General features: G+C 29.3%; 1 non-coding gene and 1 pseudogene across 1 annotated transcript; one reads left to right on the top strand and one right to left on the bottom strand.

Moving 5' to 3' along the window:
• Nucleotides 1–2,443: 2,443 nt before the first annotated feature.
• LOC122513545 lies at nucleotides 2,444–11,170 on the bottom strand (annotated as a pseudogene).
• A 1,473-nt stretch (nucleotides 11,171–12,643) lies between these two features.
• Trnai-aau lies at nucleotides 12,644–12,717 on the top strand. The gene has a single exon. It is a non-coding gene; the product is annotated as a tRNA-Ile (tRNA).
• The last annotated feature ends 200 nt before the right edge of the window (nucleotides 12,718–12,917 follow it).

Genomic DNA, 12,917 nt, shown 5'->3' with positions numbered 1-12,917 from the left:
CGTTACACTGTATCTCAACGTAATTATTATTTAAATACTTATATTCTCAGGAGCGGTAAATAAATACGTCCGTATTTACTAACGATTGAACGAAGAATGTGAAGACTTTTAAATCTTATTTCAGGACCCCACAAATATCCGATAATTGGAAATATGTATCATTTCAAGTTGACGTTGGTGTAAGGAATATTATAATATTTTTATTTAGAAATTATACTGAAAACTGTGATTTTTCCCAGTCCATATAAAGTTTTCACTTAATATTAATTCTTTTTCCAATAATACAGAACATTTACTTAAGAAATTTTGGAGAATAAGTAATAAATATTATCCAATTCACAAGGTCGGGAGCTTCTTTATTTCTTCGATAACTTTATTTGATCCAGATAATATTCAGGTAAATTATTATAAAATAAAAATAATTATAAATTATTTTTTATTTAATTTGACTTGAATTCTACAAAAATTAAAAAAAAATATTATTAATTTATAAACCTATCGCCATCTTTGTTAGACCCCGTTTCGCAAGTTGTGCTTTGCAGTGACCATTAGAACATCTTACTGGATCATCCAAAAAAACAAAAAAAACTAGTTTGTGTACTTTTGTACGCACGTAAGAAATTATAATTCTTTAGCGTAACAAAAGATTTATTTTCGCAACCTATATGCCTTACAACGTTCACGTTTGTTTGTGATGGAAACTTCCTTTTAGATACATTTTTACAGTGATAGTAATAGGCATTAAGTTTTTCTGAATTAGTTTTAGAAATCTCAAAACTGAAACAAAAATTTAAATGTATACTGATATTGGTCAAAAAGCTGTAAGAGATTATAGTTTAATAAGAATTATTGTAGAAAATAATTTATAAATAACTAAGATGTATTCATTTTCGAATTTTTCTGATAAATATTAATGTACATGACTTCTTCCTAGTGTGAATAAAAAGAAGACGGTGTCTTCAATACTCTTTCATAATTTCAGTATCGTCGGCTTCTTCTAACCGTTGTTGAAAATAATGCCCTGTCTCTTCCAGTAAAATGATTGATCATCTATGCGGAGAGAATAAGTTTTTTAATGCTTTGAATAAATATTTTTCAAGATAATTATAATATTGTTTCTTAAAGAAGCAAGATTATTATTTTTACCTTTTAACAGATTCATATCTTGCTTATTCCTTGTAACTGTGCTCGACTTTTGTGTGTTCGTACAGTTCAATTTTTAATATTTTCAAATAAATATTAATTGAGTCTTGAAATGCAATCGCCGGATAAGTGTCAGTTAAAGTTTTTGCTATTTCAACTTACAACCAACCATTATAATATTTCAGTAAGTACTTAAAAATACCTTCTAGTATATGCACAATTCAATATTCTCTCTGAACTCTCTTAATGTGTTCCCTCGTCGCTCGTTTTTCGAAAATTGTTCTTTGATCATCTAGACTTACTATCTGATGCATTCTTTACTATTTTTTCCAGAACGCAAACTCAGGCAAAGCAATATGCACAAACATAAAATAATCTTTAACAATATCGCATCAAAATGTTAAACGTTTTTGATGACGTTCTCCAGGGTTGTAGGAGCACTAGTATTTCATGTTCTGCTTATTAACATATCCATTAATATGGAAATCTGCTTCGTCAGTAAACCATAAATGTTACCAAGGGTTTATGGTGAACGAAAACGTTTCAACATCGTTCTCGCTGAGGTTTCTCGTAAGGATTAGTCATTTTCGTTGAGATATTACACGATTAGCATTTTGTATGAGTGAAACTGTAGTCTTTTTTTATAATTACGTACACTGTTTGTTCTTTTATTACCGTAAAGGCTGCAATTTTCCTTATAGATTTACGTCGATTGCACATATTTTCACGTTGTACTTGATCCATGCATTCTGGTGTCGCTACTGATGTTAGTGGTCCTGGATACGTCTGGTTAACCATTGTCCCTATTTGTTTGAACCTTTGAACCCATGAACAGATAAGTTGCGTGCTCGGCCCATCACTTATTCGTCGAATATTAAAATGAGTTTAAAAAGTGCCATGCGCACGAACCAACGATTTACCGCAATTGAGATATTGCTCAAGCGCAAATGTGTGATGCGTTCCCGACCAGTGACTCATTGCGTATGGTAAATTCGCAAAGCACACGCATCGAACTGTACCTCTCTTACTTACTTCAACCCATTAGTTTACGCGCAATGACAATTTGTTAAAATTGAAAGTTATTTCATATGTGATCTTTAAATATTAGGTTATCAACTATAAGTGAGTGCGGTTATTTTAATAATAATCTATAGACAAAATCCGTATTTATTTCGTTTCCAACCAAATAGATATATATATTTATAAAATATTAAATTGTTGTATTTTGAACATTAAAATATATTACCCACTTATACAGTGTAAATTAAAATTTCATTTTATTCTCTATCAATATCTACCGATTACGAATAAATTATCTAAAACTGTATTTGCATTTATATTATTTTTTTAAGGACAATATATATAAATATACCTATGCAATAGGTATAAACTTTACTCGAAGAGGTTTAGACGAGGTCAGAGTGGCATCTGCCACAAATGTAACGTCGTCTAGTTCATCCACCGGTTCCAACTTAAAATTGTACAATATAAATGCTACAAACAGTTTAAGCTCAAGCATTGCGAATCTTTGACCTGCAAAATGAGGAAAAGACGAATATAAAAAAGCAATTTTAGGGTAATTTTAGATATTCATTTCTGCATGAAACATTTACCAATACAGTTTCTCGGTCCCGCACTAAATGGTATGTAGGAGTAGGGATGTCGCCCTGTAATATTTTCCGGTAAAAATCTGTCGGGATCGAAAACATTTGGATTTGGCCAATATTCTGGATTTCTGTGCACGCCGTAAATATTTACAATACACATAGTTTTAGATGGAATTAAATAATGTTCTACAAAATTAATACGATTACATAATGAATAAAATAAAGAATCAATAGGATACACGAACGAAATTAACGTAAAGACATAATGCATTTATTTTCATACTCAGCTGCATATCCTTAGAAATATACCGAGATATTAAATGGACGCTTGGATACAAACGAAGCGATTCCTTTAAACATCTCTCTAAATACGAAAGTTCTTGGAACGACGATATCGTCAAATTATTATCTTCTCCCATAATCGATTTAACCTCGTCTCTTATATTTTCCTAAAAATAAATACATCATTTATTATTATCGTATGAACTGTTTAAATCGCAAAACCTAAAAACATTGTAAATTTTAATAATTTTTGCTAGAATTCGAGTACTGACGAAACTTTTTATTTAAAGTTAATATCACTATTAATTAGTATTAGAAACAAGTTACTAAAATTAGTGTTACAATTAATTGATTATTCTTTGTAAATGTATTAAATGTAAAATATTGTTTCTTTTGCTAATAATTTCTACTTATAATTGTTGTTGGAAACATTACCTGGATGTCTTTGTGCTTAGCAAAAAGACTCAAGCAAAGTTCAGTGCACTTGCAGTAGTGTCGTGACCCTAGAAAATGTTACTGCGTAGAATGTTTCTCCTCTTTTGTTTCTAAATGAATACATTTACAAATACATACTTCAAACATGAAAGTATCAACTTCTTCACGAATTCCTTCCTCATCTATTTGATTATCTTTCCAAAACGCGGCTATAAGCAGATCTAGCAAAGAAAGTCTTTTTTTGTTTTGCCTATCTGTAACATAAAAATTTTATTGACCTTGCTTCTTTAATTTAATTTTATTCTTATTTAAAAAATGCGAATACTTTCATGTCCTTCTCCTTCTCTTTATTAAAAGTGTCATCTTCCTCAATATTCTCATAGATTTGCAAATATTTTCCATTAGTTTGTTTATGAAAACGTTTCCTTTCCGCAATTATCTAAAAAAAGTAACATTTTCCTAATCTAAATATTTTCGAAAAACATACTTATAAATGATTATTATGAAAGACGTACATTTCTCGAAAAATTGTGCAAGGTTTTCAACGTTTCTTTTTGTACTCTACCGAGTGGTGTAAATGCAAATATTTTATCGTTGAAGTACCAAGGTCTTACGAGTCTAGTGAACAATAAATCACATTCTTTATTGGATCGACTTCGTTTCTTAACAAAACATTATTCAATTACCTATATGCAACAATTTTGCCATAAACATGGACCGCATTACGATATTCAGATTCCAGCTTGCTTTTTCCTGTCAATTTTGTACCGAAAGCTGTTTCTACAAAAGAGATATGGCAATTAAAAAATCATTACTAATATTATTAATTATGTATACAAAAAATTGTTTTTTTCACTAACGGCATATTGCGTTGAGAGTGTACTGGCTGATAAATGTTTGTAAATCTTTGACAACAGGGTCTCCATCTCCCTCCTTTTTAAGAGATTCGACAAGATTTCGTGATTCCTCATTTAAATTATTAAAGTAATAATTAATCATATTGAAGTGAAATGCAGGTGTTAACATTTTCCGTCGTAAGTGCCATTTTTTACCTGTCAAATAGGATATATTTAAAATATTATTTAATCTATTCAAATATTTTAGGGCAAATTGCGTCTTATTCTCTTTTTATTATAAGGATCTTTCCTTTTTTAATCGTTATTAAGTACAAACGTGTCTACATACCGCTCTCGAGTATATACAAGTATTCAAATAGTATATACGTTGAGGTATAGTTTAACGTAACTTAAGTTTACGTCGCATATACAAGGGTTAAATGACCAGTGTCTTTGTGAGGAGAAAAAGTGCACTCTCTTGGCTAATCGCGTGTGCAAGTTTATGGCTTAACTCATTGAACATTGAAATAAACTATATTTAACCTATTAAAATCGTTAATAACGCCCATAGTTTCATTATTCGAACAATAGCTGATACCGAAACAAATCAACCGACTATGGAACTAAAACAATCATCTAACCTTGTATTAGGTTGGTTTATACGAAATGTCGGATTTTAAAGTAAATATATAAAACTAGATGTCTTTTTAAAATCTATTTATTTAATTAAAATAAATTCTATTTATTTCTCAATACACTTTTTCCAAAGAGATTTTAATGCATAGATGCCTGTCATATTTGATAAAATTAAAGTCTATTAGCGAAAAGATCCGGTGAATAAGTTGGGTGCTGCACAATTTCATATATAAATTCATTTGTAAAAATCGGGTTAGGAATGATAGGCATACGTTCAACCGATCCAACTTATTTCATTCGGTTAGTTCGTTCGATGCTCACTTATCAATTTTATTAAACTTGCCAATTTCAGAAAGATTTCGCAATATTGTTGTATGGTCGATTTTTTTCTGGAAGCATGTTTTTTCGAAGATACAGTAAGATTCTTTTCCACGAATGCTTTCAGAGTATCATTTTTCATGGACATTACGGGACTTTTTCGCGGTTTTTTTTTAGGGAAAATTCAGCAGACTGAAATTTTTTCAACCAACGTTTGTTAACAGTCTTTTTCCCAAATGTCTGATTTATATTGCGTGCAGCCTTTGTAGTATTATTACCAAGTTTATGCTCATAAAAAAATTGCACGAATATATCGGTTGAATTCAAATCCTTACGAAATTTAAAAAAAATTATAAGATTTAACATTTCTTAGAAAATCTACTTTGTTGAAATGTGACTCTAACAATGGACAATACGATTATAAACGAAGTAGTACAAAAACAAAAGAATAATGCAAACCAAGAGACAAACGTTCGCTTGTAAAGAAAATCCGACATTTCATATGAACCAACCTAATATATACACAAAAGAGGCTAATCAAACTCGATAATAGAAACTCGTCTATAGAAGGCGATATGCAAACGGATTCGGAAACTTCGCAAAATTGGAAACCCGCTAAGTCTTCAAAAATTTTAAAGTCAAAAAAGCGTAAGATTAATGGACCGAAAAACAACAACAATAACTATTACGTATCATTTGCAACACAATGGTTTCAAGACATTCCCCTAAGTAATATTTCCGATCTACTCGACTATTCAACAGAACCTTAAAACACAAAAGACAATTTAGAAAAAGAAAAAGCATTCAAACCACCACTAATATACATCTACGCGAAAATCAAGGACTCTCTGCTCGAGTTATTGGATAAAACCAATTTTTGTGGGTAGACTCGTTCTAGTATATCCGGGCGGTTCGTGTTTTGAGTGCTACAGTTGCAATACGAAGGTTAAAAGGTACCTCGAGACGTATTTGCGTTATTTCTTTCTCTATCTAATCTATCTTCATACTACTATTTATTTATATTATTTCCTTCTGCAATAAAGCAATAATTTGTCCCGGCTTTTCTTTCAATTCCATGAGAGTTTTTATGACGAGACAAATTGTTTCATTAACGAGTAAATTGGAGTACATTGATTTACGTAACCTTCCCTATCTCACTTATTCCTACGATAAAACTACTGTATATTTTGCCGACTCATGGCTTTGATAATTAGTGATTTCTTTCTTTTACTTTTTTTAAACATTACTGGACAAGATAATTATATAATAAAATACCTGAATGATATCCAAGTCAAAGTAAAAACTATCATTTCAGAAACGCTCAGAAAGATAATTATAACCAATGCACTAAACATTTAAGACGGAAGATACATGTATCAACAAAAAAACGAAAAGAGTTACAAAATTGTTGTTCGAGAATGTCATCTAAAATCAAACGCAATTAAAATAATAAATGAATTAGACAAACTCGGTCACAAGGTAAGATCAATAAATAATATAACAAAATACGAGACTAAACAGCCGCTATTACTATTTTCTATCGAATTGACTACTATGAAAAATAAAATGGATATGTATCTAATTAATACACCTCTGTCATAATGCACAAGGTGCCAAATTTATGGATACATAAAAAATTACTGAAATCTACATCCAGCCTGTGTCAAATTCGCACAGAAATGTCTTACAATACTTTGTCCCCAAAAGGGCAGAAATAAAATCTTCAGTTGCTTAAGTTGTAATGGTAGCCACTCAGAAAAATATATAAGATGTCTCAGGACAGGCTTAAAAGAATCAGCCCTAAAGACCCAATAAAATATTAAATCTGCGGAAAATAAATGACAACAGCGACACTCGCTCATTGGAGATGCCTTCCAAGTGCTGTATTTCTTACTTGTCTAACAATTTACCAGATGTCTACGGACAAATAGTAAAGAAGTAAGGAGATAAATAAAAACAAAAATAAAAAAAATTGTAAAAATTGTAATTAAGAAATATCTCCAGTTTACTGATTATTACGACATTTGGCTTGCACTGTTAAAAGATAAATAACTGATCCGGAAAAGCTGCTCCTACCAATCAAGCTTACTTCGAGGATAGAGTACTGGTGAAACTTTCTCGATATATGTGTTATAATTATTAAAATCGTAAACTCTAATTGTAATAGAAACGGATTGAAATGTCGAAAAAAGGAAAAAGTGCTACGAACTCTCTTTGTAAGACACAAACAAATATAGACATATTACTAACGTGCCATTTTTCATGTTATTATTTAGTATATTTTATTTTAAATATATAATAAAAAGATTATTTTTATTCGTTTAAATTACTTACCGCTGCTAGTTAATAATCCATAGGAAAGCCAGGGCTTAAGATATTTGTAAAAGGCTGCTTTCTTAATATGTTCATTGCTCTTTAATAGTTCCTACGATGAAAATTCATATTTTTTAACTTATATGAATTGATAATTTTCGATTTACATTTAATTCTTTGAAGCAAGACATTTTACTCTTATAAATATCCAAGTTTTTTTTATCATTATCTGAGAATTTTTATTCCATAAAATGAATTAGCGAAAATTAACAATAAACTTTAGTTATGTAGCAGTAGAAAGATACATAGGTAATCCTGCTATGCTATTTTAAAGTAATGTTAAATTTTCGTGCTGGTTTGAAGAATATTTGACTATGTATTTTTTATAATGAATGAAATTTATAATAAAATTTACCTTAATGTCCTCGGGATCAAGTAGAACTACTGCAGGAAAAAAAAAAGATCCAAAGCTTATAAATTGGATAATACTCATTACTTAATCTCCAGAATTTCTCAAGTAAATGTTCTATTATTTTAAATAAGTTATTAGTAAGTGACAACTTTATCAACTGAGAAAAATCACAGTTTACTGTATAATTCCTAAGTCAAAATATTTTAATATTCCTCACCATTTTCAATTTGTAAGTGATACATGTTCCCAATTATCGGATATTCGTGAGGTCCTGGAATGAGACTTAAATGTCTTCCTACTCTTCTATATCTTATAGCACAATGTAATCCAAATAGAAATAAAATTGTACCTAAAAAGATTGCGAGCATCATTCTATCTGGAACATAGAAAAAGTTAAAAATTAAACTATGAATTTTGCAAAAGCTATTTTACGTATTAATCATTATTTTCAAGCTTTATATTTTTCTAAAGATTTATGTGCTTGTTAATGATTAATCCCTTTACAAATTAAATAGTTTTATTATTCGTTTCTTTTCTATTAGTTTTTGGCACACAGATACATACAAACGATTTATAATAGTAAAATGTCAAGAGAATATGTTTAACAATATCTACAAGATTTGTTTTTCCTGTGTTTTGTATAAAATATAATTTCTAGCGCATTTATGAGAAATTTGCTAAATCATTAGACTACTAGAACGTTAAATGAAGAATTCCCGAAAAAGAAACGATAATATTTGACAAAATATTAGCAACATGTAGTTATAAACTATTTAATTAGTCCAATAAACATTATGAGATATTGTCTTTTTTTCTAGATACCAAAGCTATCTTATAAAATCAACAATTATTTTAGAGGTACCAACTTAATATTAGCGTTTTAAAATGTTAATAAATTAGTGCAACATGCAAAAAAATTGAAAATTCCGGTACGTGTAAAACAATAAACTGAAGTAGTATATAAAATACAATACAGTTGTAAAACAAAACAGTGTTAAGGATCTATGATATAACAGTACACGAACGATTTTGAAATAAGTAATTCGATATATCTCTCTTATATTTAGTGTGGACTGATATCTATATTTTGATTTTTTTTTATTCTTTCTTATATATATATTAACAAGGAAAATTAAAAAGGTATAAGAAAAATTAATAATGATAATAATAATAATAATTATTATTATTATTATTATTTTTTTTTTTAAGTTATTTTTTTTCTTTGAAGTTATTTTTTTGAAGTTATTTTTGAGTTTATTGAGGTTATATTCGTTTTGGTACGCCAAAAAGTATAACTTCTTACGTACGTACATAAGTACACACACTAGTTTTTTTTAAAAGTTTTTCTCTGGTATCTTTCTCTTTGTGAATACGATCAGAATTATCCGTTGCGATAAATTCTTTTAAATGTTCCGGCAAATGACGGAACAATGTATGTATCAATTCTTCTTTCGTATCTGCAGATTGTTATTTCTTCTTTCTGTCTCCTTTTCAAACGAATTCGTTCAATTTTGGCATTTATATGTTTTTTCAATGTTAGTTTGGAATTTAGATATAGTCCCAAATACTCTCTCTTGAACGTCGTTACTTGCGGAATTTCTGTATTACATAGTTGTAGTTTCAGTATATTTGGTTTTTCCTCAATGCAAATGTGATATGTTTACACTTAGTAGAGTTTACTTTGATTTTCCTATTACGTAACCTTTCTTCGAAGGAGTTCATTTGGTTTTGTAACGACTCAATTGCTTGTTGCGGGTCTTTGTTTATGATATGCATTGCTGTGGCGTCTACAAATGTTTGCAGAAAAATATATTTTCCCGTTTTTTTTTCCATTTTTTTTAAGTTGAGTACTCAGAAAAAACTTATCCATAATTATGAAGTGTAACGTCCAACCAAGACTCGATAATATTAGTATAATTTTTATCTGGCATACTATTTCAATCAATAGATTTCTCACTATTGTGAAATTAAATAAATATTTGAAATAGGAATTAAAATTTTAGTAAATAAAATATTGTAAAGCCAGAGACGACGTTCACCGATTTCAAATCCCGTAAACGTGTACGAAAGTAAAAGATGTAGTTTAATTTCGTTGAAAGTTGTACCTCATATATAAAGCGTTTCGAGATGCTGATTACGAGTTTAATATTATTTTGTTAAAAAACAGAATTGCGGACAAAAATTTAAAGATAAATCAATAATTATGATGATTTTTTAATTTCTTTTTCATTTTTTATGTTTTAATAAAATTTTTTTCTTTAAAATTATCTCTTTATATTACATTCGCTTGTAATTTTTTTTATTTACAATTACACAAAATGGTGAAAAAAGTATAAAGCATTACGGTTGTGCAATATCGTAAAAAGCCCTACATAACATCTGAAAATACAACTAAAATCACCTAATTTTTTAATATAGGTTTTTTTTAGAGGTTCAATGAACATTTAACAATAACGGAGAGTGCGAATTGCGGCAGTATACGTAACTATAAGCTCGTTTGAAAACATTTTTCTCATATTGCATCAGTTAGTGTCTATTATCTTTTTTTATGTAAATTTCTAAGTAATAAATATAATTAAGTCTATATTTATATGTTTAAATCGGACAAATATTAACTACACTATGCGCGTTTTAATAGACCGTAATTTTCGGGGCGCAGCAAATCGTAAATGCGTTTATACTGTAAAATTACTAGCGTGCATAGTCATTTACTTATTAAAAACCGATGATAAAGACATTAAGAGGTCCACCATAGATATTTCCATGGTTAAAACTCTAAAGAAAAACTTGATTTTTTGACTTTTCCACGTTTTCAGGATTTGAGACCAATATGCATCGCCTAAATAGTTTTACATAAAAAAGAAACACATGCACGAACTAATGACGATTATTAATAGGATAATACAAAGACGAATTAAAGAAACAAAAAGAAAAACGAAGATATTGAAAATTGAGGGAGATATCTTTTACTCACTTCATGTTAAAATAAACATATTACGAGAAAGAGGAAAACGTACGAAAAAATCAATAAATTTGATACTTACGAGCACTCGTTTTATTGCACAATGGCAATAAAAATTGCAATAATAATAATATTATTGTTGCACAATGAAGTATACGTCGATGCGTCCTGTAATTTGTGTTAATCACTGGATCACTTTGAGTAAGAGAAATAGAAAAATGAAACAATTAAGATGAAGTAACTTAGAAGAATGTTATTCTAAAAATAATAATTTGTTGAGCTCAACGCCTAACAAACTGAACGCAAACATATAATTAACTTTATTGATGTGAATAACCAAACCGGTTCTTCTTCTTTATTCGCATATTTATTAAGTTTCTTGTGAATGAGACATGAGATATAAGGTCGGATAAGCACGTTTTTATTTTATAACTCCATACATGTTTACAATTTGTCCGTAGACATTTGATAAATTGTTATATAAGTGAAAAAGATAAACGAAGAAACGAATAAATTATAGTGTTAACTCTATAACTTTATATTCTTATTAGTTTTGTTATTAATTCTGTTGCTTAGTGAAAATAATATTAAATTTTATATCGACTTGATAAAAATATAAATAAATTTACCTTTATTGAGATTCGAAAAAAAGATAAACAGATTTCAAAGTATCATTGATATGCATTTGAACACGTAGAGTTAGATTGCCCAAGTTGTACCCTATAAAAAATTAAGCGTATGAAATATGTAATTTTAAATATAGACAGGAAATATTTGTATTATTCGTTACTAATCTTATTACCGATTTTATTTATTTTAATGAAGTTCTAAATATCGACACGCTCTTACATAAAATTGATAAATATTGATAAATAAATGTGGCACAATAAGAGGAATCAGTTTGATAAATCGTACACTATCTAGTAATACCTAAGAATAAAATATAACTAACCAAAGGTATTTATATAAAGGAATTTATATAAATATTTATTAATATTCATTGAGTAGTTTTTACAATTACCATGAAAATATTTCTAACAAGGAGAGGCTAGAGGGCTAGAGGCTCAGATATTTTTTCAAACTTTGAACACTTGTGGTACTCCATTAGAATTGTCACTGGGAAATCTGTCAGGAGACGTTCCTCGATATCATATTGCTCAAATACCCAAAATAAAATATACAATTTACTAATATATGTCTACGTTATCTTTGGTAGTGCCTTGTTCGTAGCCTCTAGATAACGAGAATTTCGACAACAAGGCCCTAAAGCCCTGGAACCAATAATCCCTTCTCAAGAGAGCCTCGGTTTTTCCGACAAAAAAATGCCTGTTCTCGTGCACTCGGCATATGAGTTGTGATTGTAAGGTTTTCGGCACGACAAGTCGTATATCGTCGTCTACAATCTTGTATAGAAGTCCGTTTCTTGTTAAATATCCGTCGATCGTCTTCTCCGCTAAATCAAAAATTCGTCGCACCTTCTCGTCATCAAAGATAAATTAATAAATTTTCGTTACATGTATAATTCAAATTCGTTATCTTGCTTCGATATGCAAGTTTATCATGATTTTTTAAATCTTTAGCTATTATTGTACATAAAATTATATAAAACTTAATGATGGAAAAATCATAGGTTAAAATAGTTGAGATTTTGACGCTTTTACTTATGCATTTATCAAATAAATATATATTAGCAGAAAACAGCGCTGTGGCTCAGTTGGTTAAAGCGCCTGTCTAATAAACAGGAGATCGAGGGTTCGAATCCCTCCGGGGCCTACTGTGTAAACCAAATCGGGTTGACAAATATATATATCAGCAGAAAATTATCTTCATATTTGTATATGTTAGTAAAATCTCGGATTTTTCAATATTATCATTTCATCTACGGAAGTTGTTCATTTAACATTCAACGGACGTAACAAAGGTGAGGAATATTATAATATTTTTTTATTTAGAAATTATACTGAAAACTGTGA

The sequence above is a fragment of the Polistes fuscatus genome, unplaced genomic scaffold (genome assembly GCF_010416935.1).
Source record: "Polistes fuscatus isolate 324 unplaced genomic scaffold, CU_Pfus_HIC Scaffold12, whole genome shotgun sequence".
In the NCBI taxonomy this organism is placed as follows: Eukaryota; Metazoa; Arthropoda; class Insecta; order Hymenoptera; family Vespidae; genus Polistes; species Polistes fuscatus.
Note: the sequence above shows the minus strand (reverse complement) of the source record. Positions and strands in the feature narration are given on the sequence as shown.